The sequence below is a fragment of the Diabrotica undecimpunctata genome, chromosome 3, assembly GCF_040954645.1.
Source record: "Diabrotica undecimpunctata isolate CICGRU chromosome 3, icDiaUnde3, whole genome shotgun sequence".
In the NCBI taxonomy this organism is placed as follows: Eukaryota; Metazoa; Arthropoda; class Insecta; order Coleoptera; family Chrysomelidae; genus Diabrotica; species Diabrotica undecimpunctata.
This window is the reverse complement of record NC_092805.1, coordinates 133360026-133375234: the sequence shown is the minus strand read 5'-3', so window position 1 is coordinate 133375234 and position 15209 is coordinate 133360026. Positions and strand designations below refer to the sequence as shown.

General features: G+C 32.1%; 1 long non-coding RNA gene across 1 annotated transcript in view; it reads left to right on the top strand.

The window, feature by feature from the left end:
* The window catches only part of LOC140437423 (uncharacterized), a 116863-nt gene that overhangs the window by 9367 nt on the left and 92287 nt on the right, over positions 1-15209 (top strand). The window lies entirely within an intron of this gene.

The window sequence follows — 15209 nt, the reverse complement described above, 5'->3', positions numbered from 1 at the left end:
TTTTCTACCACACGAGCTACTATCTCTTTCCACCGGCTTCTATCCTTAGCTGCTCTCTTGGCCTTGCGCAAGGAATGGCTTGCCACTGACTTTCTGAATTTGATCTGTCCATCGAGTGGGTGAGAAACCTCTGCCTCTGCAACCGAAATTAAAAATCTTTAAAGGTTATCATTACTTCTTTCTACAACACGTTCAAAAACTAAACCCCTGCGAGTCAAATAGAGGATAGTCGAGTCTGAATGTTAATACCTTAAAGGATTGTGTGATTTGTTCTGTGTTCTGTCCATGAGATCCGAGGAATTCTCCTTCAGCAGCATATCTCGAAGCGTCAATTGTTTTCCTATCAAGGTTGCGGAAATAAATGACAGACTTACTCACAATATATTTATTTAGCTTGCGGTGATCCGTTTCGATCACTACAGTTTTCTGGTCATCATCAGGTCACCAACCCTTCATCAGGTATGGTGTAAAAAGTACCACTATTACTTATGTTTGTTTAGGGGGGAAAATTTTAATGAAAAGTAAAATAAATTAAAATAAATAGTACTCAAATTCCTGTTGTTAAAATGGCGTGTATGGAATGCTCATTTATGCTAAAGTTTTGTACATATATGGATGTTCAACTTATTATACATCGACAGAGAGACGTATTTTGAGGAGATAGTGTAGGAGCTACCTTTTGTTGTTGTGATAGATTGAAAGTTAAATAGATGTTATTGTTTGTAACAGTAGAAGAGATGTTGTGTTTATGAAGCTATTTACACTTATTCTGGAGGTATATTTTTGAAATGCCTGTTACTTATTTATTTATTGATATATTACAACCTGTTGCTAAATGATTTTTCAGTAATATTGCTCCTAAGCTAGTGTTTGGGACATGAAAATTTTCCGAGGTGGTTTTGGGCCAGTAAATAAGTAAATGAAAACCTTGTTTTGATGTAATTTGGATAGAAATTGGGTAAAAATTGTAGACTTGTGAGTTCGTCAATGATAAAAATAGTATTAAAAGGACAGAAATACAAAGTTACAATTAAAAGAGAAACACATAGAAAAACGCATCACACACAAGACAATACACAAATTGTAGATTTAAATTAAAAATGTACTACAGAGCTGATTTTACTTTTAAGAAGAAAGAGGGAATTTCTTGTAATTAAGGATCATTGAAGGTATTTTGACTGTCATTTAATACGGGTTAGACAGATACCTCTTCTTCTTTTTTGAAAACACACACACACACACAAGTTTTCTTAAATAATATGTGCAACAGACAATGCTTACTTAAATACCTCCGATACTCCGATATGGATGTCAAGCCCAAGAAACCATCCAACATCTTACTGGGGGCTGGAACTAGGCATTTGCTGCAACTGAATACAAAGAACGGCATGACTCATTAGGGAAGATCCTTCATCAAGAGATACTTTTTAAAACTAGGACTTCTACAAATAAAATATCTCACATATTATCAATACGTTCCTGAGAGTATGCTTGAGAATGACAACTACAAGCTATACTGGTATCGCATGGTGCTCACAGACCAAACTGTAGCACATAATAGACCAGATCTCGTGCTAGTTAATAAACTAACGAGAGAAACAACACCAATCGATGTGAAAATGCTTGAAAATAATATGTGTGTTAAGTACAATGAAAAGATCGCAAAGTACAGAGATCTTGAAATACAAATAAGGAGACAATGGAGAATGGAAAGTACCCAGACGACACCTTTCATTCTTTCTACCACTGGAGTCATTCAGAAGAACCTCCTGGAACGCATAAAATAGCTGGTCTAAATAAACATCTATATAAGATCATGCAGAAAGCTGTGCTACTTTCGACGTCTAGATGCGTGCGAAAATTTTTAGAAGATACACCGACGTACCACCAAGTCACCTAGGAGTCGATAACATGGTAAGAGTTTCACCAGAGCTCAATCCTTTTGATACTGTAGGTATCTGGGATAAGTGAATTTTACCCTTAGAGGGAGTGTGAGCCGTATGGCTAAATCTGGATTTAATGATAATAAAAAAATAAATAAATAAAAAAAAAGTAGGATAAGTAGGATAAGGAATGTTAAGTATAGGATATATTGATATTGTAAAATAAATTAGTAAAATCGGTGTATCGGAGAATAAGCCTTAAAGGGCCCGTAGTCATATAACTCAAAGGAAAAAAAATAATAATATTATTAAAAAATTATAAATAATTTAAAAAAGTGAGATAAGTATAATAAGCAATATTAAATATAAGAAAAGGCCCGTATTAATATAACTCCAAGAAAAAAACCTTTCTTATATGTATATATCCTTTACTAATATTTTTGTAGTGGATTTAGCTGAATATTAGATAGTATGCTTCACTAATCCTTCAACAACATTACACATCCAAAAAATTTTATGCGTTACAACAAAAATATTTACTTGATAAAAATTGGCATTTGTCTGGACCATCTTATACAGTGAGTCAGTTGTGTATTCAGGGAATTTGACTATTATAAATTATCATCTATATATTATCGTTAGAACATGCGTTTTTACATTACGTCATAATCTATTATTCGAACGTTCGTGTTAATTGAAACTTACGGTTTTTAAGTTTAACATTCACAATAAAATAGTTTGATATAATAAATTTTGATACATATTAAATTTCTTTTGTAATTAAAAGAAAAAATGCAATATATTTTGATGTCAAAGAGCAGAGATTAAAATATAACAACATTCAGATACAAATTCAGTCCAGATCATACGCGAGTTTGTATATTTTAATCCATAATATAGCACCACTCTCAGACTTAATTAGAATACCAAGATTGCAATGGGCCGGACATGTGATAAGAATGAGAGAGGATAGGCTACCAAAAAGAGCACTGAATGCTAGAATGCAGAGAAAGAGACCGGTTGAAAAGCCAAGAAAGCGCTGGGAAGACACAGTAAACAGTGACGCACAAGCCCTTTTAGGAGTGCGTGTATGGAGAAGATCAGCCGCAGACAAGCAAGGGTGGAGGCAAAAAATAAAGGGGGCCTTATAAACATAATACATTTTTGGATATTTCTCATCATACATCGTCTTTACCACTTGTCGTTTTCCATTGCTAATCTCATCAATCTTATTTCATATTTTTTTATCACATATTTTTCTTAAAATCATCATTTTATCTTATCATAGGTAAGTTTTCCTTGTTTTCCCATGGCTATCCAGCTGATTCCAACTGTTATTTATAATATTGTTGAGTAAAATGACCTGCCATTTAAGTTTTACCTTGCCCATTAAAGAGCCTTTTCCTCAATGGACGTTGGCTACTACAATTACAAACTCTTCTCTGTCTTCAGCTGTTTTTATTAGCTGTTTAAAATTTAATCATGCCAATTGTTGGATGTTTTTTAGCCTTAGTCCTTTCTTTGTCAGTACCCTCGTTCCCTTAATCTTTCCCTTCGCTATTAATTGAGCATATTGATACTAATTATTTCTCAATATGTGGCCAAGTATGATGTTTTTCTAACTTTCACTAGTTTGAAAGTTTTTCGTTCCTTACATAGTCTCTGCATCACTTTCTCTGACGGTCTCTATTTTGATGAACGTAGTCTAATTTTGAGTTTTATTCCAATTATTAATTAATGTTAATTTCCCCAAAAACGACAAAATGCATGGTTATAAGAGCAAATTTACTAAGATGGTATTTGGAGCTGAAGGGTCAGATAATAGAACAAGTGATGGAGTTTAAATATCTGGGCATCACATTATCTAGCTACGGAAACCTTGAAACTGAAGTGGAAGATCAAGTGAATAGAGCAAACAGAGGCGCAGGTTGCATAAATGAAACAATATGAAGAAATATAGAAAATATATTATTCAGTTTAAAGAAATTACTGTACCAATGTAAAAATTATCCAGCAAGAATTTAAAATTTTAATGGATAGCGGAATTCCAAAAAGTCACTTTCAATTTCAATCATTCTCTCGATGTTGGAATTCCTAGATGTATCTAAGGAAAACAAGTTTATTTTAAAAACAGATTACTTCAGTTATTACTTTAGGAGCGACTCTGTGGAAAAACTATTACAAACCAGTACCGCAGTCAGTAAAACACAATAATGTCGAAGTAAATTATTCATGGAACATTTCTAAATGGAGACTTTAGCTGTTACAGAAACCGACCACTGACCATTGGTTTACCTGCTTGGGATAAGATCCGTCCAGCTGGTTAACCAAATTTAGATTAAAGTTGGAAAAATAGAACATCACAATTAAATATGTAAAAGGAACAAAAAATGTGAGAGCGGATACCTTATGATAAATAGAAATTACATCAGAAGTACTGAAGCAACTAGACGAAGACAAACAATCGAATAGTATATTGGTAACAACAACGAGAGAAGACGAAGGCTATATTGTTAACAACAAGAGCATATATACAAAGAAACGAAAAAACGGTATGGACAAGGATGGTGGTACTATACATTGTTAGTTATTGCATATCATTTCTGGACATTTAGGTGCACCGAGATACAAAAAAACAGAATGGTACAGAAACTTCATATATAGTAACAGGTTATTAGTTACTTTTCAGTACATACATCTACAATATATACCAACTTAGTAGCAAACCTAAAAAGTTATAGCTTTGTCCCATCCTGACTATAGAACATCTAGTCTCACAAAATTTAAAATGATTATGTTGTAGAATTCTTTCCCAGCGAACCTTCTGAACAGACTTATTTTTAATGTTCTAAAACAACAGATCCAACAGAGATCTCAACAAAGAAGCAACGAAGGGTATACCACTCTATACCATATATTAGAGGCTTAACAATTAGATATTTGAATACTTTTATGGAAGAACCGAATATTAAAATTGAAATCAGAAAGATAAAAACGGTATCGAAGTTACACACCAAACTAAAACTACCCTTAAATAATAAAGAACGCTCCAATGCTGTGTATTCTCTACCCTGTAATAATTGCAATACAGTATATATTGGAGAAACGTCGAGGAATATGTCAGGAAGATTAACATCGCACAAGAGTGACATTAATTTGAATAAAGTATCAGCATTTGTATTAACTGAACATTCTGTCACGATGGGTCACACACGAGACTATGACCAAGTAAAATATTAACAGGGGAAAGAAATCACAGTAAAATACTGTTTTTAGAAAAGTGTTTAATTAAAATTACACAGAACACCCGGTTCAAAAGAGCGGATATTGAAAATTTAAGTGCTATATTATATAGTAATCTATTATCAATTTAACAAACATCACGTACCTATAGAAAGGTCACATAAAAAGTCCACAGAATATTGGGGGGTTTATTACAAGTTCAAATAAGCGTTTTTTTTTAGTTTAATTTTTTTGGTTTTTTTATTAGTTAGAAAAACTCTAATGTTGAAAAACTCTAGCTTCTAGGCCAAAACTTTAGACGGCGGTGGCACAAGCATAGAAGACAGGTTGAAGCAGTGTTCCGTGTTGTTTTCTTTTTATTCGTATGGGTTATCTTCTTCTGTTTTTTGTTTAACTAGCCTTAAACGTATTTAGTATAAAGTGGAAGAGACAGGCAAACATAGACAAGAAAAACAAGAAAATAAACTAAATTCGAACGTTAGGTTACGTAGTATAGATTTATTTACCTCATAAGGGTAAACCTTAATATAAATAATGGCTTTAGTTTATAATGTGGTTATTATTTTGTTTTCACCAAATTAGAACATTTAGAAAAATGGTTAATAGCTTGACTTATCCATGTCTGTCTGTCTGTCCGTCTGTCTGTCCATGAACACAACTCCTCGGTTATTAGAACAGATAGAATCACAAATGAGGTTTTGAATGAGAGCTTATAACCCTAAGATGGTAAAAAGGTGAGAAATTTGAACTCGAATTTCCAGTTCAGAAGTTGCCACCGGAAGCACTGTTTAAAATTCGCCAAAATAGTACAAGCGATATATTATTCGGCGCGCTTTATCAAGATAAAAAAGTCTTATTAATTTATGGGGACTGTTAAGTTTATACATGGCTTCATATAATTTACATCTTAGGACGCTAGCGTACGCTGACTTACGGTCCACAAAGAGATGAAACGTATCAATGTTAAATTAATTGGTTTTTTCTAAGATTTGACGTAGCACCAAAATCTAGTCAATTTTTTACCCACCTGGCCTAAAATCACTTTGATATTCACCAAAGGGTTCTTCCACGTACGTACTTAAACGGCTGTACAGAGGGTTGGAGAAAATTTTTTATATTGTTTTCGGAAAAGTTACAGCTCTATAATTTTTACATTCCAACAAATCTCCCTTTTTGGGGATCAAGTACCATTCCTCTGGTATTTATTATTCTTCCCAGACTTTAACTATTATGCTGTGAATTTGGTGCATAATGCTGTTACCTCCATCTTTGATGAGCTTTGCAGGGATACAGTCTTATCCTGGGGACTTGTTATTTCTAAGGGGTATGTGATTGAAACTCTTACTCTTAATATTAGAGGAGGTTCTACGTGGGGAGCAGTAGTTTAAGCAGAATATAGGAGCTAAAATATTAAGCAGAATTAATGATGTTCATATGTTAGGCATAAATATACCTTACAAGAGTATAAAGAAATATTATTTTTGTAACGGAATACGAAAATATATTAGAGAATTCGTGAAAAGATGCGATGCTTGCAAAAGGCATAAGCATTCAATAATAGCAAAACAGACTTTAATCACTACTTCAACTGCCAACAATGCCTTCGAAGTAGGTCCAATAAATACCTACGACGAAGGATATATGTATTGACGCTGCAATGCGAATCAAGACATAGAACAATATGCAATAAGAAATAAAAAAGTTAAAACAGTAGCCAAATCATTGGCACAACAATAATTGATGTTGAGGTGTAAAACAGTTTAAGAAAGTTCCTCTTAATTCTTAAAGTTTATGGCCAGCATTTTTACGGAAACATGCTTACTGTTTTAAATACAGCAACTTAATTTACCAGCATAACACCATGAATCCATTCGTGCATTAGAAAATACACATAAGCATTTAAATGTATATCTTAGAATACAATTGTACGTAATAAAAAAATACGAAAAAAAATAGTTTTCGGAAAAAAGAAGACAACAATAATAGAAGGTTTGGTAACGTATAATGGTAAATGTTCAACAATAGTCAGGAACAAGAAATGAAATAGTATCCAATAATAAAGTAGGGATGGAATTCCATATCTATCATCACCACCAAGTAATCTTAATTTTATTTAATAGAAAAAAGATATCGGTTTTGTAATACATACTTTCCTCCAGTTTAAAATTTTGGTTGGGAAGCACAGTTCTTGATTGATTTAGGTATATTCTGTATGTTTTAAGAATTTTAGAATAAATTTAAATTTATTAATAATTATTATTTTAAAAAGTTGAGGTTTTTTTGTTAAAAAAGACTGCATTTCTAGTCATCTGATCATCTTGTCCTTCTTTCTGGTCTTTAAATTTCTCCTACACTCTAATATTTTAACTTTAAAATTATTCTTAGAACATGCTTATATATTCTTATTGATTGTCACAAATAATAAAGTGTCTATTGATTTTTAAAACATTTCGAATATTTTTAAATTTGAATTTGAAGATCTGGTTTATGTCCTTATATGTAGTGTTGCTCTATTGCAGGTTTATGATAGACGTAATGGACACCTTAGATGCTCAATTCGTTTCTGCAATTACAACCACAAAATAGATGATTTAGTACAACGTAAAATTGATTTATTTAAGGTTTTGTAGGAAGTAATTAAAAGAATACATTTGTTGCAGTTTTTCCGCAATAAACCAATGAGAGTCACGCTTAAATCCCACTTCAAATCTAACCGATAACTGTTTCTTTACGAGTTTATTTAAATAAATCAGCATATACGTATAAAAGCTTTTCGACTCCAACAGAAATTTGCAAGATAACATCGACTGGCCAAACTAGTTTTACCTATTCTCGCTTTTTTTCGTTTCGTGTTTCTACTACTCATGCGTTATATAATCATTTTTATTCCACGCTTGGTTTGAGATTATTTATTAGAGATTTCTATCGGAGAAAATTGCAATTTTAATTTGAATAAATTATAAAATCTAATTAATTAGCAAGATACTCAGTTGTTGTTTTATATGGCATTCGATCTGAATAACTGTGCGAAGAAGAAAGTTTCTTTCCCACGACAAAAGGGCTGCATTTCTAAGCTACTTTTTATTAGGAACCGGTCTATTTTTACAGTTGTTTCTACACTTATTACACTTATATAGCAAGTTTATTGAAATAATTTCATCAATTTAGTTATTCTTAATCAGTTTAATGTGTCATACTATGCCGTTTTCTATCGTAAATTAATTCTTTCTTTTATCTTCATTTAAATAGCAAGTTTATTGAAATAATTTCTTTAATTTAGTTATTTTTAATCAGTTTAATGTGTCATATTATGTCGTTTCCTATCGGAAATTGATTATATGCTTCTTTACATTTACTTAGTGTAAAAACCTAATGCTATTCGCTCAACTAAAGTTGTGACAGTAAAAAATCATGTTTTAAAATTCTGTATATAAACTTATTTTACCGAGTGTCACTGAAAACAATTATCCCTGATATTTAGAAATATTCATTAGAATTATTAGAAAAACACGTCGTTGCCATCAATTTTCAACAAAGTAAAATGGAATGGAAAGAAGTTTTGGGCATTCGATTTGTAATAATCTATATAAACTTGTAAACCGGTATGTGATAATGAAGAAATAAAAAACTGTAGTTTTGCATTAGAAAATTGCATTTTAAAAGTTACTCAGGTATTTTCAAGGTCGCTGAACACGAAAATAATAGGTTAAACTTTCGTAAGGTATCGTTAATATTATATCTAAAATATAAATGTTTGGTTATAAGTTAAATTTTTTATAATTTCGCGCTATAAATACGGCTAGTGATTTGATGATGATCAGAGGGCAGACAGAGCATGTAATCAAAGAGAAAGAGTTAGAACATGCCCAGACTACGTCATTTTATGTAGTTTATAGGTTGAGTTTACATCTTCTACTAAAATATTTCCCATAATTTTACTGTGCATTTCTTTTTGTATTTTTATATTAATTTTTTATACATTATTTTTTATATTGAAGTACTTTTTAAACTTAATAAATAGTTTAAGTTTTAAGCAAAAACTTGATTAACATTAATAATAATGTTTAATTTTAAAACTAAACGGAAACCCGCAGGTAACAAGTTTTGTCTAATTATATATCCAATTTTTATAAAACTCCAGAGAAGGTGTTGATAGCAATTCTTAGCGGACACTAGGTACTCCGAATACTCTTGTCATTGTCATATTCGAGTTCAGCGACCTCGAAAATTCCCCGAATAACAAGTTTTGGCTAATTATACAATGAATTTCCATAAAACTCTAGATGAAGGCATTTACAAGAACCATAGCGAGCACGAGGTTTCCGAAGATTCTTGCAGATGTCATAGTCATGTTGTAACGTTCAAACTGAAAATCTAAATTGAATCGATCAAATTAAATAGATTCTGCTATGCCTTTAACAGGTTTATAATAAACTATACGGAACATCTCCAGTACGAAAGTCCCGCGGCAAAACAAAGTACGCTATTGGCAGAACGCGCTTTAGCGAGAAATTTTCGTCGATTGTTGCCGACGTAGCACATACCTACCCTACTTTTGAAAGACAACGAGTAAAAAAGCTCGTTCGATTACTTTTCAGAAATTTCTTTCACTTGTTTTTGTGGAGGTGAAAGTAGCCATTCGTTTTGTTGTGTATTTTCGAAAAGAAGTTGCAAGTACCGCCATTTTAAATAAATCTTTCTCATTTTTATTTTAAATTATTTTATCATCTTTCTTATTTTTTTGAAATCATTTTATTAGCATTTTTATTTTAAATCGTCTTATGGTCTATCTTATTTTTTTTTAAATCATTTAAGTATTATTTTATTTTAAATCATTTCATTACCATTCACATCTTTCTTTTAAATCATTTTATCATCTATCTTATGTTTATCTTAAATCATTTTATTGTTTTATCTAAATCAATTCAGACGAGCATAAACACAACGAGTTCCTAGGTTTCCTAGATAAGGGCATACAATAATTGGTGTTGTATATTATATATAAAAGTTAATTAAAACCTCAGGAAAGGCTAAGAGATTCACTCATATTCACTGCTGCAGTCTTTGCTCCAAATGCCGTTCAGTGTTTTTTGCTACACTATCATTAGAATATTCAAAAGGGAATGTTATTCTGTTGTTTTCCTAGTATATGATCCAATACTTGTGAAAATGAGTAAAGTCTAAGCACCTAGTCTTAATGCAATCCTATTTTACCATAAAATTTATCAATCACTCTTACACATGTCCTTACACTAATTATTACTGCCTCATCTCTCATAACCAAAATATTTCTCACTTTTGAGGGTTTCTATCATGTTCTTTTTCAAGATATCATATGAAAGTTTGTTTCTTTATTTCAGTATTTTTCCAATATCTGCATATCAGTGAAAATTGCGTCTGTTGTCGATCTGATTTATATAAATCCAAACTGATTTTTGGATAAGTCGGTTTCTTCGGGTATCTAAGTAGTTGTTTTCGAAAAAAGTAGTTTTATGGTTCTGTAGTTTATGTACTATTGAATATCTCCATCAGTTTTTATATATAATATATATTTTGTATACTACTTTTCCATTCGTTTGACGTATGTCTCATTTTTATAATTATATTAAACAAATCTGTTAGCCAACCTATTTCTATTTCTTTTAATGCAGCCTACGCTTCACCGGGGTATTGACTGGTGTATCTGCTATACCTTTCTTTACTTTTAAAGTGCTTGAGCAACTTCCGCGGTTGTTATTTTGGTGACCATTAGTATAACTATACAGTATATCCGTTATTACATCGTTTTTCAAAATAAAGTCATCTGTCTTCATTGCTATTTGTATGGCTACTATATTTATCTTCAATATTTATAAAATTCTGCTCTAACATTTGCAATTACTGCAACAAACGGGATGACTGTTAATACTTCTTCTAGCTGTTTCGTTCTCAAGGACTTTTTTAATTACTTCTTTCGAGTAGACATTAAAAAAAAACCCTTTCAAGGGTTTTGCTAAAATTTTAATTATAGTATCTTTAATAATATTAGTCATATTTTTTCTCAATCAACACTGATATACTCCTAAATTAAGCAGCACGTGTTTATTAAAACTTCACCGCTTATTAACTCATTTTAAATTAACATGAAATGTGAAGACCTCTTCTTTTGCGTAAAATAGTTATAATAATTATTTTTTGTATTGCACAGAAAATAAAGATACTCGTAAAAAGGTCATTAACGTAGCTGTTTTTACAAGCTGTGTAATGTTAATGAAGAATAAATTCTCAAGATAGAAACTATTTTAAAGTACTCGTATTGAACTATGTCTTCAACATGGGTTCCCTTCGTTATGTCTTGGTTCCCCGTTTCTAATATGAGTATTACGGAAATATTTGCATACAGAAAGGTAACATAGCTGTACTGAAATAATTAAAAATATTTTTAAACTTGGAAAAAGATGCAAAACTTTATATATAAACGTGTACTGTATAAACAGTTGTTTAATACATAAGTAAATGCCGTAATAAGTAAGGGACTAATAATTATATCATTAATAAACTTAACGTTTTAACCTTCCACAGCTTTCTATTCTCCCAGTCACTTTCTCTGAGATCTTTCTTCACCATCACATTTTCTATGTTTTCCATCTTATCTCTAGTCTTTCTGTCCGTCTCCTTCATGGAGGTTCCATTTCCTTTACTCTTCTTGTCTCATAAGTCCAAATCGACTGTTCTTATTTTCTTTCGTATGTTGTTTTCACTGGCAATACTTTTTATCCACGATGCTGTGCAAGATTCTTTTCTTGTTTTCTTTAGTGAGAGTCCTATTTCATATCAATCCATTAACCCTTAAGTACTGACGAGTAGTCTACCAGACTACGGCTGTTTTCCAAACTGTAATATCTACCGTAATTAATAAAATATTTAGTTTTCTGTCAGTATACTCTCAAATAGCACTAAACAAAAAAAAAAGATAGATCTCGAACTGAACCGAAATTATCCAACAATAAAAGTTAGACGTAATCTGTCAGACTTGGGTTATTTGTTTACTGTTACGTTGTGATAATCAAAAGTGGTCAAAATAAGTAATAAAGCACATTCCTTAAAGAGTGTGCATTTTAGGAAAATAATTATGAAAAAACAGTTACGAAATGGTATGAAGAATGTGATAGTAGTAGAAGTGAAATAGAGAATGCAGAATATGATTGTGATATCGAAAGTGAGCACGATACAGCATCGAAAATATCGAAAAAGAGTGACGAAGATAAAAAAAAAACGGTTGCCTGTAAAGTCGGTTTTACGGGCGAAGATTTTACGTGACAACGTCTTTTTCTCGGTAGAATATTTATTGATATGAATATTATTAAATTGCACAATAGGAACAAGGAATGGAATGAAAATAAGAATTGCACGCACCGATTCAACGCGCCTAATTCTCTAGTGCTGCGCGCGCAGCGGACCGATCATGTTTGAGTGGGAGAGAGACGCAAGGCATTCGCCGGTCCGGCGGGCCTCTCTCTCGTTCGGTGACTCATCGTAACAGACGTGAGCGGGCGTTACACTTTTTCATGAGTGACTCCGAGCCACAACCTAATTTAAGACGTTGTCACGTCAAAATATTGAGGAAAATCAAGGTTATATTTTCGGCAAAAATCGTTTTAAATGGGCCGCACAAGAAATTGTACCTACACGAGGGAGAACTTTGAAAGATAATATAGTTATATAACTTCCTAGCTAAAGAATTCTGCTCGTGCGCTTGGAAATAATGCATCCCCTGATTAAGCAAATTGTTCACTGTACCAACGCTTAAATCTGTATTATCGGGAAAAATACAAAAGAACTGATAGAAGTGAAATTCGTGACATGGATTTTATTGAAATGAAAGGATTTTTAGGTATGCTAATTTATACTGCCATTTTTAACTCAAATCATTCTCACCATTTTTCGGTGTGTTATGAGTAAAGATCGGTCCCAACGACCAAAAACAGCGTCAACAAGCTGATCCAACTGCTCCAATATAAAAATATTTAACAGGTTTGTATAAATTGTTTCAAGCATTCCGTTTTACTCACATTGATCCTTAGGCTCCATGATTAAAATTTCTATATGGCTTTTAAATACCTGAAAAAATTATTGAAAAAACGTTGATTTTTGACCCTTTTTAATGGTTTTTACTAATTTTGCAATAATAATAATAATTTTTTCAATTTGCAATTAATTTTATCTAGTAGAAAATTTAATTGTAAAACTTTTTTGTTGTAACAAATTTTTTGTAAAATACATAGCTGCCAAAAAATGGTAACGAAAAGGGGTAACAAAATTGAATTTTCCCAATGTTTTTCAGAAATTTTGAAATTTAATAAAAAATTCCACCCAAGCCCACCTTCTGAAGTGTCTATATAGTAAAATTATCATTTATAATAATATAGTTTTGCGATTAAAGCAAAAAAATAAAATCATAATAATATATGGTTTATCCAAATGAAGGTGTTTTAAAACAAATACCGCATGGACTGAAGCGGAAATAAGAAAAAGTACTAGATATCATATTATAAAATTATCTCCAGAGTAAGAAAATACGGAAATTTCGTCAACAACTAAACAGTAGATCTAACAAACGAAAAACAAAAAATAAACGTTGATACTAAGAACTAAGGAAAATAGAAAGATAAAGGGGTAAAAAGAAACCATTGTAGGTGTATTCTACTGGTGCTTCTCAAAATATTGGTAAACATTTTATACTTAAGGTAGCCTATATTGGACCGGCTCCTAAATTGGACCTTTGTAGATTTGAGCGAACCGACAAGTGGTGCTATCTGTGAGTACCAACTAGAACTACATCCTGAAACCTGTTTGAGTTTCAACACGTGTGCAGCTGTAACCAACAGTTGGGAAAATATTAGTGTTTTCGTGATTATTTAACTTCCGATACAAAGATACTACTACTTACCGTTCAAGTAAGTAATCACAATATTTATATCTTTATTTTTCAAGATTCATTAAAGAGACCATAGTTTAGGGATTATTTTCGTGACCTAACCTCCAAATTGGTAAAACCTGTTGTGGGTGAAATTTAATATTGTTTAGCTTTAGAACAAGGTTTCCTAAATTGGACCTGCAATTGACTTGTAATTTGGACCGGTCCAATTTAGGCATTTAGTTCTGGATAAATTTATGTTTTATTCCAGAATGTCATCACGTGGTAAATAAGGCAGGTGGAGCACAGAAGATTTAAGCGGTGCTATTTCAGCTTTTTGTAATGGTTCTTATAGGCTTAATAATGTGCTAGGTTGTTTAAAATACCTAAAGCTACACTAAAAAGACATCTCGAAGAGAAAAACAAAAATAATACAATTAAAAAAATGGACAGGTTTACTGTATTTAATGAAGAAGTTGAAGCAGAATTGACTAAGCATATTTTGATTTTTGAAGAGAGAATGTTCGGGATGGGCATACGAGACGTCCGCAAACTGACATTTGAATTGGTAACAAGAAACAATGTGAAACACAATTTCAACACAGATAAACGTATGGCAGGCAAAAAGTGGTATTATGTATCATGTCAAGACATAAAGAAATGCTCTGGAAAGCTGGAAAAAGATCAATGGTAAGGGCTGAAGATTTAACAAAGCAAGAGTTAATAAATTCTATGAACTTCTACCAAGAATTTATGAAGAGGAAAAATTGACCGCCACACGCATATTTAACATCGATAAGACAGGCTGCTCAACCGTACAACGGTAATGTCAGAAAATATTAGCCAAAAAGGGAAACATCAAAGTGGAAGCCTTTCTAGTAAAATAAGGGGTAAATACTACTGTGGTTGGTTATGCTAGTGTAGCAGGGCAGTTTGTTTCACCCATGATAATTTTTAAGAGAAACTTTCATTAGGTACTCTGCCTGGCAGCTTTGTCACTATTAGCGATGCTGGGTATATCAGTAGCAATCTTTTTCTGACATGGCTTAATCATTTCATTGAAATAGTCAAGCCAAGCCCTGAGGCCTCTGTTTTGTTATTGTTAAAGGCCACAGCGCCCACAGTAAAACCCTAAAAGCTCTATAAATTGCCAGAGATAATGGAATTAGGTTATTGCAGTTACCAAG